The following is a 17,126-nucleotide window of genomic DNA, read 5'->3' as shown; positions in this document are numbered from 1 at the left end:
GTAGGACTTGGACTTTGCAGAAATATTGAAAATGTGAGGATTTTGGCAGCTCTTGCAGGTGGACTGAATACCTTCTGCATAAAGGGATGTGTGTGAGTCTTCAGAGGGTGGCAGGTTATGCTTCTAATGTGGTATAATGTAGTTAGACTTAATACTGCTTCTTAAAGATATTGAACCTGTGCTATAATGTTTAAGTTGTGAAATGATAAGAGTAAGTATGCCTTCATTTCCGTAACTGGCTTAAAAAAATGTGTCTGGTGGCCCAATTGACAAGGGGCAGATGGTAACGGTTGATACACTGTATCAACTTGAGCAGTCCAGAAGTTTAATGAAGGCACTCAGCAGGGGCCAGGGGCCTTACTTTGTAGACATCATTGTGGAAGCTCGTGAGCTTGAGGAAGAGGAGAGCAGGAAGACGGTGTGGGTAGGCAGCTGGTGTACTATGTAAGGGAGCAAAAGAGGCTTGCTCTTGCTGTTGCTGCTTCTGCTGTCCTCTGCTGCCCTGAAGTGTTGTCCCTGTGCCACACCACCCTGCCTTGGAGCCAGCTGATTACAGACTGCAACCTTCACAGACTATGAGCTAAGTAAACTCTTCCTTCCTTAATTTTGGGTGTCAAGTATTTTGTCTCAGCAATGAGAGAAAAGTAACCAAGACACCAAACTTAAAAATAATGACTGGGGAAATATAAACCCAAAACTATACAGTTGTTTCACTGTCTCATGGGTCTTGCATTATCTATGGAGTTAACCAGCTACAGACAAAAAATATTAAAACAAAAACCTGAATCTACCCTGAACTGTGCAATCATTTTTTGGTTATGATGCCCAAAATAAAGCCATAAAATGACTGTTCACATCAGGTTAGGTGTTACACGTCACCTGAAGATGAGTTAGAGCATCTGAGAAGATTGCACAGAATCTGTGAGGCTACTACGCCGTTTCACAGAAGGGACTTGTGTGTGAGTGGATGTTGGTGTTTATGGGGGCCCTGGAACAGGGCCCCTGTTATTTGATCCCCAAATAACACTGAGCAATGACTGCACCCATAGAGGTGCTCATACAAGGAGGCACACAGCATTTCCTAGCAATAACTTTAAAAAACAAGACCACAACGTATCCACTTCTCTATGTTCTACCTCTAGCTTTTCTCAGCAATATTCTGGGGAACTATCTTTAAGTTATTCATATTGTTCTGATTTTTAATGCTTGTACAGTGTTCCCTGGTGTAGTTAAAGCACATTCAAGCACTCCTCCACTGTGGACACTGTCTTTATTCCCTGTTTCTTAGAGCACAACAAACAAACAAACAAACAACAGCACTATAGTAAACACCTCTGGATTGATGTCCATATTGGTGTAGTTCACAGGACAGATTGCCTAGAAGGTACACTCCAGGGAAAGGGTGGCTGTGGCCCAGTTGCTGATTATAGTTTATGTTTCCACAGCAGGAAATGAAATTATCTTTTACCCTAACATCTCTGAAGTAACTTTCTTTTCCCAGCACTCTGGGAAGCTGAGGCAGGAGAATCACAAGTTCAAGGCCAGGTTGGGCTACCTAGTGAGACCATGTCTCAAAAAGAATAAACAGGGCTGCCAAGATATCTCAGTGGACTAAGTGCCTGCTTAGACACATGCAGGGACCAGGGTTTGATCCCCAACACCATATGCCACATCAGCCCCCTCCACCCCAGGTATGCACACCTATAATCCCAGCACTGGGGAGGCTGAAAACAGTAGGATCACTATGAGTCTGAGCTGCATAGTGAAACCCTGTGCCAAGTACATAAAAAATAAATAAATAAACAAACAAATGCTTGGCATGGTGGCACACCTCTGAAATCCCAGCACTTGGGAGGCTGAGGTAGGAATATTGTTGTGAGTTCAAGACCAGCTTGGCTACATAGTGAGTACAAGGCTAGCCTGAACTCCAGAGTGAGACCCTGTCACAAACAAACAAACACAATTTGCTCTTCTGTGACTCCACCTCTTCCAGTTCCCCTACCACACATCCCTCTCTACTGAGTAGTTGGCCTTTTCTCACAAATGTATATGAACTTTTGGAATGCTAAAAATGTTAACTGTCATCTGTGTTACTAATATTTTTTCAAATCTATCACTCATCAACAGACATTCCCTGTCATTTATTTTTGTCATAGAAGGTTGTTAACAACACTTAGGGCTGGGGAGTGACTGGGCCAACACATGAACAGGAGAGGCAAGTAAACAGAAAAGACCATGTTTGAAGTAAGTTCTGTGCTTTTATGTAAAATTACATAAAGGTTTGTTTTTTTTTTTTTTTACATAAAGCTTTAAAGAGGGCTAGCCAGATAGCTCAGTGGACAGAACGACTGCGTAGGCAGGCACAGGGACCGAGGTTCAATCCCCCATGTGCCATGCTGCCCCCCCCCCCAGGGCACCCTGAGACTGTGATTGAGACTGGGCATGGTGGCGTACACACCTCTGTAGTGGTTGATACATTGTGTCAACTCGACCAGATGACTCCACGGGCCCACTTCCGGCTGGTGGGGGTCCCGCCCTGGGGCACAATTGGTTCTGTCCCCAGAGTGACTCAGCACCAACAGACCATATAAAGGGGCTGAGGAAGCAGTCAATGTTCCACTTCATCAGAGGAATTTCAGTCTTCGCATTTGGCTTGGACTTCATCTCCTTGCTTGCAACGCAGACTCTTCGGCTTCCAGCTTGGATCCGAGGCCGTTGCACAGACTCTTCAGTCTTCCCTCGCAGACCCATCAGCTGACTAACAGAGACTTGCACGAGCACAGCAGTGAGCTTCAGCCCTTGGGACTGAACTCCTCAGTCTGGGGTGTGCAGATCTGACTCTGCAGCTGACTGTCGTAAGCCAATCTTGTAATTCCTTATACACTGTAAATCTTGTGTTAATATCTGTTCCTTATATTATATCTGTTCCTCTAAGTAAAACCCTGACCAATACGACCTGTAATCCCAGTATTTGGGAGGCTGAAAACAGGAGGACCATTCTTAGTCCACTCTGTGTAGTGAAACCCTGTACACCCTGTACTAAATACAATAAAAAAAGTTGTAAAGAAATTAAACAATAGGAGAATTTTAAAACAGATAATGGAATGTGATCATTACGCATATGTAAAATGTACCAGAAGATATTAATTAACTTAAAAAAAAAAAACCAGATGGCTTCTTTTTATGTAAATCTTTATATCAAGAGAATTGTAGATTCTCATGCAATCACAAGAACTGCATATTGTACAGTAGACTGAAAGTTTTTGTCCCCTCAAAAGTCATACATTGAAACTCTACCCTCAGTGTGGTGGTGTTAGGGGAAAGGAAGTTCTGGGCCATGATTAGGTCATGCAGTTTGAGCTCCCCTAAGATTTATGCCCTTACAAAAGGGACCTAATAAAATTATCTGCTTTATTTCCAGTCTTATGGGGAAGCCATTCAATATTTCACCATTAAGCTCTGATGAAACGCATCCATTATGATGCTTTTCTCAGGCTTAGGATCTCTCTCTCTCTCTCTCTCTCTCTCTCTCTCTCTCTCTCTCTCTCTTTCTCTCTCTCCCCTTCCTCCCCCTCCCTCCCTCCCCCTCATTCCTTCCCCCTCTCTCCCCCCTCCCTCTCTCTCCCCCTCGCCCCTTCGCCCCCTCTCCCCCTTTCCTCCTCTCCCCCAAGTGCTGGGACTGAGGCATGGGCCAACACGCTAAACTGGAAGTTGCTCTTCATTCCCTTTTTTTTTCCTTGAGTTTCCTATCATAAGTGTTTTAAATTTCATCAAAGATTTTCTGCATTAATTGATAAGATCATATGATTCTTCTTTAACTTAACTGATTTAAGGCAACCTATTGACTTAGAATGTATTCCTGGAATAAACCCTAGTCTATCATCCTTCTGATAGATTGCTGGATTCTACTTGTAAATCTTTTTAAAGGACTTTCCCACCTATTTCCCTATTCCTGGTCATAAAAAACATTAGTCAACTATTATCTATTTCCTTCTCTCTGTTTTGGGTTTAGTTTGCTCTTTTTCAGGTTCTTAATGTGAAACTTAGGTTACCAATTCACGTGAGGGGTGAGGGTACTGGGATCAAACCCAAGGCCCCCATGTGCCAGGCACGAGCTCTACTGCCGAACTGCCTCGCCAGCCATCTCTGTGTTTTCTAATGTACGGATTGAGCACTGCGAACTTCCCTCTGGCACTACTTCAGCTCTGTTCCACACATTTGAGTACACTGTGCTCTCATTTCTGTTCAGTCTGCCTGTTCTTAAATTCTCCCTGAGACTTCTCTCTGTCCCCGAAGTTACTTTGAAATGTGTTTTTGCCAAATGTTCAAATATTATGTTAACTTTGTTACTTATAATTTGATTCCATTATGGTAGAACATAGTATGAGTTTGATTATTTTAGATTTGCCGATGTTTGTTCTACAGTGCTATATTCTCTATCCTGGCTTTCTGCCTAGCTCTATCAAATGGAGGGATGGAGAGAGAGAGAGAGAGAAAGACAGACAGACACAGAGACAGAGAGACAGAGAGACAGAGACAGAGAGAGAAGTCTACAAATGGAACTGTGTGGCTATGTCTATTATTCCCTTAACTTCTATTAGTTCTTCATTTACATATTTGTGCCTTGTTGTTTATTGTATACCTATTTAGGACTACTATATTTTCTAGGTGGATACATCTTTTTATCATTATATAATGTACACTGTGTCTAGCAATGTGTTTTTTCCTCTGAAGAACATTTTAGTTTGTGTAATAAAGTATCTCTTGCTCTCTTTCAATTAATGTTTACACAGTATGTCATTTTCTATCCTTTTACTTTCAGTTTGCCATTATCACTTTATTCAGAATTTTTAAAAATTTATTTATTTGATATAGGGTCTTACTATGCAGTTCGGACTCATAGCGATCCTTCTGTCTCAGCCTCTCTTAATGCTGAGATTACAGGCATGTGCCACCACGCCTGGTTTCAGGGTCCAGCACAGCATGTGGTATTGGGGATCAAACTCAGGTCCTCACACTTGCCAGGCAGGTGACTCGACTGCCAAGCTATCTCCCTGGTCCTTTATTCAGAACTTTTGCTGAGTGTATACAGGTAAATCATTCTTCTTCAATCCATTCTGAGAATTTGTCTTTTAGTTGGTATACTTAGACCATCTTTATTTAATATAGCTGTGATGCAGTGGATTGAAATCCCTCATGTTGTGTTTTGTTTTTTAAAAAACAGAGTATTTTATGTAACACAGACTGGCTTTGAACTCACTATGTAGGGTAGCCTTGAATTTAAGATAATCCTCAAGGGCCAGCCAAATAGCTCAGTGGATTAAAGATAATCCTCCTGTCTCAGCCTCCCAAGTGCTGGGATCACACATCTATACCACCATGCCCAGCTGTTTTGGTTATCTCTTTGTTCTCTCTGCTTTTATTTCTGTTTTCTGGGTTTCTTTTTAAATTTCTATTTTGTGATTTTTTCTGTAGAATACTTTAGCGTCTTTTGGCATTACATTTGATGTGTCTACAGTAATTTGTTTTAGGACAGTATGTCAGTTCTATAGCGGTTCTGAGTGCCTCTTTAAATATATTCTTTAGTATCCTTTCAGTTACTGTGTTACATAGACATAGTCTCTTAGAGTACAGTGATGCCCTTATTTTACCAGTTCCAGTGAAGTATAGAAAACTCATCTCCATGACTTTAGTGCCCACCCCCAATAATATAATTGTCTCCAATATTTAGGTCATACATATTTTGAAGCACATCAAACAATTCTATAGTTTTTGCTCATTTTCAGTTAAATGTGTTTCTTGTGTACAGCATATTGTTGGATCTTGCTTCTTGATCCATTCTGCCAATGATTGGTAGATGAAAACCATTAACATTGATGGTTATAACTGATATGTATTGATTTATCCTTGTCACGTTATTTTCCTGTTGTCCACCCCCACACCCCACTTACTTGCCTTCCCTGATTGATTCTTTTCATTGGTTTTTGTGGAGCAGTACTCCTTGTTATATCCTTTGAAGATGTCCTTCAGAACACTTCAGAGTACTGGTTCATGATTTCCTCAGCTGTTCTTTGTCATGGAAGCATTTTATTCCTCCATCAAGTTTGGAAGATGGTTTTGTGGAGTACATCAGTCTGGGTTGGAGGTTGTTTTCCTACAGGGCTTGAAATACTTCACTCCAACCTCTCCTTGACTTGAGGGTTTCTAATGAGAAGTTTGCTGTGATTCCGATGGGCTTTCCTTTATAGGTGATTTGTTGCTTTTTCTCTAATAGCTTTTAATACTCTGTTGTGTTGAATTTCTGGAATTTTAATCATTATTTGAATTTGTGTCATTTGGGTTTTTATTGTGGATAATTAGAGTTCTATGCACCTTGCTTATCTGTATGTCAAATTCTTTTTCCCTGTCAGGGAAGTTTTCTGCCAGGCTGTCTGAAAAGTGAGATTGTGTGTGCGCACTATCTCCTACTTTTTCATTGGCTCTGATCAATCTTATAGTATTCTTTGCATCGTCTAGCAGTTGCTGGGTTGATTTCTTGTGGTTCCTTACTTTGTAAAGAAATATTTCTTTTGATGATCACTAACCACAAGTCTGTCTTCTGTATCTGAGATTCTATCTTCACATCAGTTCATTCTGCTGTGTATACTTTCAATAAAATTTTTATTCTCCTGGATAGCTGTTTGAATCTGTTTATGGATTCCACTTCTTTCCTATGTTGGACATTCTAGTTTCCATCATTTTCCTAAGTTCCTCTATTTTTTTCTGTATCTGCTCTAGAGTCACTAAGTGTAGAGGACCACCTGGGTGACTCTCCTTGAAAAAAGAGCAGTTGTCTCCATTTTGGCTGTGCCTGATCCATATATTAATAAGTACAGAGCTGGCTAGGACTTTTCCTTATCCTTTCAATGAGCTTTAAGTAATGCATATTGGTCTAGCTGAGGTAGTAGTCTTTGAAGACGGCAGGTGTGTTTCCCTGATACCCCCACACACACACTACTCATTAATATATGAGCTGGGTCGAGACAGAACGAAGAGCCAGTGCTCCACACTGTTGGCTGGGATCAAGCCTCGAAATAGAGGCTATGACTTCAGGGCTTGAAAGATTACACATCAGAACTGAAGCACCAGACCCCAAAACATTAGATACTATCTCAATGGTATAATGCAAATCACTTTTTCTGCATATCGCAGAGGTAAATGCAGGCCTCCTACCTAGCCCAGATCACAGTACTCACCAACTTCCTGCAATTCTCAGTCATTCATCCTCAAGCCACTCCTCCTTCATGACTGAATAAAACCCAGGTTTGGCCCTGGGTCAAGGCCTTTCTTCTGGATAGCCATCATTATGACTGGACCTAGGACCCCCTGGCTCCCCACAATTGTAAATATATTTTAGTGTCTTTATTTTTGCTGTGGGTTACACTGGCAGTGGTAGATTGGAATTAATTTGGTGGGATTCCAATAACATATCTTTGGGATTATAAATATAGATTTCTTTGATGGAGACAAGGACCAAAAAGGACTCACTACACTAAGCATGTCTTTCATTATGGTCACTATTTCTGTAGTTAACTGAGACAGTATTTCCAATTTGATTTTTATCTTGAGCTTCATTCATTTGCTTTGTTGTTTCCACTATTACCACTTCAGAGTCCAGTTGGGTGGTGTAGTGGTCGATGCAATGTGTCAACTTGTATCACCTGGGCAGATCCACACCCTGGGCCCTGAAGCCTGTCCTAGGATGTGAAAGGGCCTGCCCTGGGGTGGGAAGGGCTGGCCCCAGGGTGACTCAGCACAAAAGTCATATGAAGGGTTGAGGAAGGATTCCGCTTTCCACTTCCTTGGAAGAACTTCAGTCTCTGCAGTCAGCTTGGACTTTATCTCCTGGCTTCCAACACAGACTCTTCAGCCTCCAGCCTGGATCCTTCAGTTTTCCATCACAGATTTTTCAGCCTTCCATTGCAGACATATAGGATGACTGATAGAGACTTCCATGGAACACTGCATTGAGCTCCAAACCTTGGACTGAATCCTTCAGTCTCAGGTGTGCAGATCCTTCTGTCCTTCCTCATCCAACTCTCTGGCTGACTGTTGTAAGCCAATCTTGTAATTTCTTACACATTTGTACATCTTGTGTTATGTCTGTTCGTTATATTATATCTGTTCCTCTAGTAAAACCCTGAATAATACAGGTGGTTTTTGGATTTTCTCACTTCATTGCCCCCTGGGTATGCCTTTGGTGAGCTGGACAGCTGGGGTTGCATCTTGTTTAACTGTCTTCTTATGTTTTATTTTTTAGTTTAATTTCTGATTTATCCTTGTAAATTGCCTATGGTGAGTAGCTTTATTGCTACTATCTAGAACCCCAAGGAAATGACTACTTTTCAGAGGTGTCTCGCTGGATTTGGGAATGTGGCTCTGTTACAAGATACTACCTCTTCGATTTATAGAGGATGAGAAGTTGCTGCTTACTTGGCCCAGCCTCTGGTTTTTTGGCACTACCTATAGTATTGTTTATGGTCCTTAGGCAATCTCAGTCTTGGTATACCAGGAAGAACAACTGGTTAGAACAATCATGTGATTTTGGTTAAAGTGGTACAATCAGTAATAACAATAGCATCAAACAGAGTCTAGAAAAATGACACTGATATAAACATTAATTTGTCACCTTTAACCATATAAGCTAGTTCTGTGGTTACATTAAAAGAAATCTAAAATAAACCAGAAAAGTATATGCAGTAAAATATGCCCTGCATCTGGTGATCTTACCCTCAAGGGAGAAAATTTAAAAGGGGTTTAGGGAAAAAAAGAGAAATCGAAGAGGAAGAGATTAGATGCAAGGCCTGAGTTCAATCCCTGGTTAAAAAAAAAAAAAAAAAAAAAGCAAGGCTGAAGGACAAAAGAGGATTACACAGACTTTGGGGAACTGGTGCAGAGGACAGGAGAGAAAGAGAGAAGGAAGTGATAGAACCAAGAACACAGCAGAACAACAGTAAGACTAGAAACTATATTCACACTCATAAAAAAAAAAAAATGAAGAGAAAACAAGACCAAAAAAGAAAAAGAAGAAGAAAAAAAAGTCTACTTCAAGGTGTGTTTTTCCTGTCACTAGTATACCAGCTGGGCAGTAGAGTCCAGATCCATGTTGATTGATCCCAGCAAGCCCACAGCAGCTTTACAGTTTTCAGTGATTTTACCTACCCCTAGGTAGCCTGCATCTCTATTTCTGCTGATGCTTAAGCTGGTGTCTAGCCATGAGGCTGGGCCCAGACCTGTTCAGCCTGCAGCAGCCCACGCACCTCCTGCTGGCTTGACCTTGGCTGGGAGCCCCTGAATGTAGCCGGAGGTTGCTCCAAGCTCCAGGCTCAGCTGGCCCACCTCCAAGATGGCTCTCTGCCAATTGTTAGGTACAAACCCACCCATGCAGTCGACCAGATCAGGCATTCTGACACGAGTAGAAGATTTATTGGGGGCATAAAGCAGGCTGGCTATCTAGCAGACCAAGACAGCAGTGAACAAAGGGGAGGCAGGAGACTTTATAGGATCTTTTAGGGAGGGTGATCACTGGCTGGAACAGCTGAGGGAGAGCTAATCTTGGCAGTGCTACTTGGTCTGTGTAAGACCTTTCATGTTAACAGAGAAGAGTTTCATGGTTGCTTGCCCAGGTCAGAGTCAGGTGGACCTGTTCTGTGGTTTTGGGTTTGGCTCTGCTTGGGGCCAAGGGGGAGAGAGTTTGGATGCAGGGAAACCAAGAGGGAGAGTGTTTGGCGCAAGGTGCCTGGGAAACTTTGAATCCTGACCTATCATACCAGACTCTATTTGATAGAAAATGGACGAAGAAATCATCTGGCTACTTTTTGCTGAACAGGGGCATCATGGAGCCAAGAATCTGAAGATCAAGATGAGGCATTGTCTTCATTGAAGGAGTCTCATTAGAGCAAGACCTGGTAGGAGCAATCTGAGAGAAGTGTTCGGTTAAAATTTTGGGTTGTTAATCTGGTGTTAGTATTATGGATGAGGGGAATGAAGCAGGGGGCTACCACGAACATAATATCAAACTCTACGAGGGGCCCTAGAAGGGAGAGAGCCAAGAGATGATGGAGCTTTATGCATCAAGGTGTCACACAGAAACAGCTGTGTGTCTATTTTGTGTTGTTTGTCTGGAGGTTTGTTGAACATGTGAGGTTGTGAGAAGAGGGGAGTTGTAAAAGGGAGGTTGGTGGGTTGGGTAGAAGCAAAAAGGGAATCTTTGATTTGAATGTGTTGTTTTACCATGACCATGTTGAAAGGGAGGAGCAAGGAGGTGGCAGATGATGGGCTTGGGTCCCCTCTGATATTTGGGGCTATTGGGTATTGGGAATGTGGGAAAGAGTGTGGGATCTCTGAGGCACATCAGTGTAGGAATAGCACGTGTGGCACAAGTGGGACTGTAAGTATCCCAGAGTATGTGGTCAACACGGGAAGGAGAAGGGAGGAGCTGGCTGTGCATTGAGATTAGGTTTATAGGACGAGCACTGTGGGAAGACAAGTGAGAGACACAGAGCTTTTGAATGAGATCTCTCTCCCATGAGAGTGTAGAGTAGGTTGAATTTATAAGGAAATTATGAGTGAAGAACAGTGTCTGGAGTGAGCAGGGGATGGGCCGCTCTGAAGGCATCTTGTAGGTGGGCCATCAACACCTACTATGGAGACTGTAGATCTAATATAGAAACTTTAGGACTCAGGAAGAACATTATACATAGTGTCCATGTCAGCAAGAAAAAGTTTTTTTAACCTGAGATGTCCAGTGAGACTTGGGACTCTGACAAAGATACCTTCATGTGGGCCATGGGCCCCAAGCTCTGTTGTTCCCCTTTAGCAACAAGACCAAGCAGGTCAAGCACTGATGGATCTGGCTGTAGCAAGCTTTCCTGTGAGGACAGGGAATTGGATGACTTACCTGCTCTCTGATGGGCAGGGCAGTCACAATTTCAGTGGACCTCAAGATGGCAGGTTAGGGCAGGTTTGTGTCCAGTGTCCTTCTTTGCCATACTTGTCAGGAAGAGCTCAGGTGGCAGCATTGTTTAGGCTCAGCATTACCTTGTCAAGGGCTTACTTTGATAGGAGTCCTGAGTGTTACAGCCAAAAGTTGGCACTGTGTATAGTGAATTTTGTTATCTATTATTAAAGACATGGAAAATCAGGTTAAGTAAGTTTGCTTGTGAGGTTTGAGGGCTGATATTTATCTTTTTAGTTTGGCATGAATCTCAGATGAGCAGATCGGGATATAAATTAGGAATTAATAACAGTTGTTTCATCAAGAGAGCAGTATATTTGATTATTAAACACCTTGCAATATAAAGTGTGACTAGAGAACTGTTATTACTTATCAACCATAGACATTTTAGCAATTAAATTCTTGTAGAATGTTAACGGACAGTAGTTAAACTTTTACAGAGAACATTTGACATCAGCAGTCATATGTAGTAGTGTCACTTAACAGTCATAACAGATGATGAGAAAATTATCATTTAAGTGATGACCTCATGTTGGCTTGACATGAACCTCTTATTATAAGTATCTGGAGCATAAGAGGAAGGCATGAATATATTTAATGCACCAACTTTTATGAAAAAAAACCCATTTTAATTTTTTTTGCTTTTACCAAATTATTAGGCATGTCTTCTAAGGAGATTATTGGGGGCTCTCCCCTGATGAACAAAGGCTGGCCCCCCTCTATCCACCAATCAAGAGTCCTGTCCAACAATCTCTCCCCATTTTAATGATTTTTGTTTAATTGTAAATTCATTATTTCGACCAGCTTGTAACTCAGGAGAAAGCATGCTTTTAAGTCTCCATTTTTAGAGCTCAAACAAGAAGAGGAACAGCTGTTGACAGAACGACATATAAAACTATACACAACCTACATGAATGCCTTTACAAAATCAGAGTGCACTACAATATATGTCTGGCCAGGTTAAATTATGATGACCTGTTTAAGTTTATAATGCGAGACCAGTCAGAACTTTTGTAGGTCAATTACCAGAGATCTCTTATAAGAATTTGAAAAATGTTTTTTAAAAAATCTTTTATTTATAGATACCAAGTTTGAGTAGGAGTAAGCAGACAAGTCTGAGTAGGAGCAAGCAAATTGAGCAGCATATAAGGACTAGGCACAGTACAATAGAGGAGCACTGACAACTCACAAGATCCGGACTTGCAGGCTGGCTAAAGGGAGGAGTGGGAAGCTGCTTTAGGGTCTCTTCATTGTGGCTGTAACAGGAGACTCTGCCTAAGTGGCCGAGGGGCAGGGGGAGTGAAGGTAAGTGGCAGGCTCAAATGGAAAGGAAAGGACAGACGGCTGTTATCCTCCCCAGCTCAGTAGCAGAGGGAGGGGCACATGCTGTTGGGGGAAAATGTGTTATTATTAGTTGTTTTTTGTAACTCGAGGGGGTGGTAAGGAAAGACAAGGAGAGAGGAAGCAAAGAGAGAATGGGCTATCACTTTAGCTGAAAGATGAGAGGTCAGAAGGTGAAGCAGCTGCTGAGGCTTTAGGATCTGGTAGTGGCCAGTAGAGGCCAGTGGCAGAGGCACCGGGGGTGGGGCCCTGCAGTGACAGCAGTCCGCAGTGGCTGAAATGTTGGCAACAGCTCCAGTGGAGGCTCTGCTGGGTGGGGCATAGGGGAACTGATGTGAGGGGGAGCTGGGTGGGTTGTGGGTATGCGAATGGAGCATGTCTTTAGAGAAAACCAAGGCTTTTAAGGGATTTTTAACCATTTGCTGCTGCAATAGTAGGAGTTTTAGGGAGTTAACAGCTTTTTTGTGGGGGGTCAGGAATGAATATTTTTCCTGGTGACAGAATTTGAGCTGAGTCGGGCTTTAAGACTCAAGGGAGGTTCCTCAGGGACAGGTGTGGCTGGGCTGCCTCAGAGTATCTCCCAAGGAGCGTGAACACAGTCTATTCTGTGCCCTAGACAGAGAAAAATCTGGGAACAGGCCCATGGTTTTGGAACTGGGAGAGGGTGCCACTTGTCCCTAGCAGGGCACAAGGGTAGCAACCCTCTGCCAAGGACTGTGGAGACAGCTTCCCCTCAATCTGGGACTGGAAATCTTGGTGGACTCAGCTCACCTGGACTGGAGTTGGATACAGGCTGGCAGCAGCACATAGGCAGGTTCCTGAGAAGAGAGGCTTGGTAGGCAGGCAGGGGCTCAGGACCTGGGGGTTTGGCCCCCAGGAGCCTCACGTGCTGCCCATCTGAGTCACAAGGTGGGCAGGGGCTCAGTAGGGGTTTTGGCTAAGAGGATCTGTTGGGGGCTGTAAGATAGGCAGGGTTCCTGGTAACTGCGGAGGGAGAGGAAAGCAACCTAGAGGAGCTCGGACTATTTTCCATCTTAGCGACAAAAGTTATCCAAGTTAATGAACATGTTATACTCAAGAGTTCCTGGAGAGGCCCAGATAATCTCAGTGTCCAACTTGTATTGTGGCCATGCTGTTTGGCAGAAAAAAATTAAGCATTTGACTTTGAGGTCAGAGAAGCCTAAGGGGCCTCTACAACAAACTTAAGTCAGTCTAGGACAGAAGAATAGTTTTGAGAGGGTATTGAAGAATTCCCCATAGAAGTGAAAAGACAGTGTGGAGGGTGGGTGAGAGGAGGTTGAAGATGATGATCTTGTTGTGGGAGACCCCAAAAGGGATGTAGAGCCAAAGCTCTTCAAGCAGGCATCACCGGTTGGAGAGGAGGCTAAGTGGCTCAGCATGTTGACACAACTTCGTAGAATAGGGCCAGAGGCATAGACCAGCTGTCCAGTACTTGTCCTGAGGGAGAAATCAGGATGAAATAGAAAACAAAAGAGCAGAAGATGTCAGTGTCCCAGAAATCCTGGAAGGAACCCTGAAGGAATTCAGAGGCTATCCAATCCAGGTACAAGTACAAGGAGTAGCAGGGGAGAGGGCTGGAGGCAGAGGGGAGCAAGTAATCCCCCACCCAGTGACATTTATCTTCAAGACTAAGAGAAGGAATGAGAAAATGAAAGTGCAGAAAGTGATCTTCTTTGGGCGGCTAAAGTTGGGAAGGGAGCCTTGGAGACATTTGTCCTTGATAAATTGAAAAGAGAAATCCACTATAGGCAGCAAGTCCCCAGGGAGAAATGGCCCTCTTTGTCTTGTTTTCCCAACAAGTTGGACAACGGGAGAGGTTTGAATTTTAAGATGGGTTGAATGAGTGGTGAGAGAATACTCACATGGGATGTCATGGGTGGCTAGGTCAGCAAGGGAGGTCTGAAGCTCGCAGTCCACTCAGAAGGGCTAGCAGTGGACCGTGGCAAGGCCCTGGTTGGAAGAGACTGGCAGAAGCCTTGGCGTCTCTCCCAGGTTTTCAGCACCATATGTTAGGTACAAACCCATGCAATTGACCAGACCAGGCATTCTGACATGAGTAGATTTATTGGGGGCATAAAGCAGGCTGGCTGTCTAGCAGACCAAGACAGCAATGAACAAAGCAGGGATAGGAGACTTTATAGGATCTTTTAGGGAAGGTGATCACTGACTGGAACAGCTGAGGGAGAGCTAATCTTGGCAGGGCTACCAGGTCTGTGGGGGACCTTTCATGCTAACAGAAGAGAGTTACATGGTTGCTTGCCCAGGTCAGAGTCAGGTGGACCTGTTCTGTGGTTTTGGGTTTGGCTCTGTGTGGGGCCAAGAGGGAGAGAGTTTGGGGGCAGGGTGCCTGGGAAACCAAGAGGGAGAGTGTTTGGCACAGGTGCCTGAGAAACTGTGAATCCTGACCTACCACCAACTTCGCTGTCCTGTAGTGTTCTGAACCTGAGGAAGTCACCAGCCACTGCATCCCCTGTGCCATTCCACTGGTGCATCTCTCCACAGAGGTCTCCAGAGTCGCATCAGGAGGTTCAAACTGCCCCTCTGATTCAGTGAGTCCGGACTCATGGAGAAATCACTGCCTGCCACCTAACTGTGTGCTTTTCCAAAAGTGCCTTGCTCCTCCATCCATGAACCTTGCCTGCATCATCAGCTCACCCCCACCTCTTCCTGCACCCCAGCAGCATACCCCCAGTCACACTGTGTACCTCATAAAGGCCAAGCACACTGTGCCTCATGGCCTTAGTCCTTACTGAGTTTTGACAATCCTGGTGCCCCTTGTAAGCAAAATATGTGTATTTTTCTGTGTTTTGTTCTGTTGTCATACACTTAGCAGGAGATGGGTGGTCCCCAGAGCCCCAACACCAAACAAAATATTGTCAGTGCTGACAAACCTTACAGAAAGAGAACTAAGCAGTAATCACTGAGAATATGGGTGAGAGTGAAAATGTGAGCCTTGGGTGTGTTTGGGGTCATGGAGCTGTTTATTGGGGTAACCATTCTCTTCCTCCTGACTCCGCTGGGTTCCAGTGACACATACTAAGTTTTGGATTCTTGGTTACACTCCATCAGTCTCATCACCTCTCCACGTGGCAGTACCACACTCCCCTGCTGAGTCTGGCCTTTTAATAAAACTCAATATCCAGTAGAGCAGAACCTCACTGTCCACTGTTTTAGGAAAGGTGTCTTGCTAGTCATGCTTTATTCTTCCAAATGGAATTTCACATCAGCCTGTCAGGGCCTGGGATAACCTGACTGGAATTGTCCCTGTGATGGCATTGAATTTATAGCTCCATTTTGTGAAACAAACACCTCTATCCTATTTCATGTTTACTACATTGTGAGGATGCTCCAGGGTTTGTGCGAAGAAACTCTTAAACTCTGCAATAGTAGCCCCAAGTTGTTTACATTGTATGCCCCACCAGAAAAAAAGAAACTGAGGCCATAATCAAATGAATACACTGGAAAGAAACATTCAATAAAGGTTTAATAATTTTATTATATTTAACAGTTTATTATGATGATGTTTAATATGATACTCATTGAGATAAAATTAAAGGGCTGGTGAGATAGCTCAGTGGACTAAGCACCTACTTAGGCAAGTTCAAGGACCAGAGTTCAATCCCTGGCACCACATACCACACCAGCCCCACCCTCTGGACATGCTCAGCCAGCCACTGAGACCAGGCGTGGTGGCGCACGCCTGTAATCCCAGTGCTGGGAGGCTGGAAACAGGAAGATCACTACAAGTCCAAGCTGTGTAGTGAAACCCTGTACAAAATACATTAAAAAATAAATAAAAATAAAAAATATAAGAGAATTAAAGTGTTTATCAGTAACATTTTAACTCAGTATAATTCAATTATTTTCTTTTCTTTTGCAGTATTGTATATGGAACCAATGAATTACATCCACAGCCTTTTCCCTTTTGTATTTTAAGAGGAATCTTGCTAAGCCTTCGGGGCAGAACTTGAAGTTGTTCTGCCTCAGCCTCCCTAAGTGCTAGAGTTACAGGTGTATAATTGAAAAATATTGGCTTACACCTGGTGATACAGCAATGTGCAGGTGTGTTCTTTCAATATTTGCTTTTGCATTTCTCTGACAGCTGCACAAGGCTCACAAAAAATAAATGCCCCAAGGAGGTTACAGAACGCGCTTCTCTAAATTGCGACACTTGTTTTTCATTTCTCCCACTGCCAACTATGCAAACTCTCTCACTGATACTTGGTGACTAAATCACCATGTTCCCTGATGTTCTTCCAGACTAAGCAGAGAGTGCTCTGTCTGTCTACATCCAATAAGGTGCTTCAGTGCAAAACTAATGAAAATCTTCATTTGGAAGCTTTTAAAACAGCTCAACAGCTGCGCTCCTAAGTTTATGGTCCCTCTTTTTTTTTTTTTCTGTGATAGAAACACATAACATAAAATTAACTGGCTTAGCCATTTTAAAGGGTGCAGCTCAGTAGTGGTACGCACTTCATACTGTGAGACAGAGCTCCAGACTATTTTGACAATCTGAAATTCCATACTCAAATGCGAGTCTCCCTCTCTCTACTCCCTCCAGCCCCTGGTAACGAGCACCCTCCTTTCTTTTTCTGAGAATGTGGCTACTACTCGATCCCACCTATGAGTGGAATACCACAGTATGTGTCCTTCCCTAACCAGCTTATCTCCCATGGCATATGGCCCTTAACGTTTGTCCATGTGGTTGCACATGACATAATTCCTCTACCTTCTAGACTGTGCTTTGATACACAAAAGTTTTAAGATT

General features: G+C 43.3%; 1 long non-coding RNA gene across 1 annotated transcript; it reads right to left on the bottom strand.

Annotated features, from left to right (window-relative positions):
* Positions 1-9,733: 9,733 nt before the first annotated feature.
* On the bottom strand, positions 9,734-14,295 carry LOC111817509. The gene is made up of 3 exons (XR_002821685.1): positions 14,221-14,295; positions 10,775-10,910; positions 9,734-9,958 (listed from the first exon to the last, which is right to left on the bottom strand). It is a non-coding gene; the product is annotated as an uncharacterized LOC111817509 (long non-coding RNA).
* Between the last annotated feature and the right edge of the window lie 2,831 nt (positions 14,296-17,126).

Source organism: Octodon degus, unplaced genomic scaffold (genome assembly GCF_000260255.1).
Source record: "Octodon degus isolate 3935 unplaced genomic scaffold, OctDeg1.0 scaffold00060, whole genome shotgun sequence".
NCBI classification, from domain to species: Eukaryota; Metazoa; Chordata; class Mammalia; order Rodentia; family Octodontidae; genus Octodon; species Octodon degus.
Note: the sequence above shows the minus strand (reverse complement) of the source record. Positions and strands in the feature narration are given on the sequence as shown.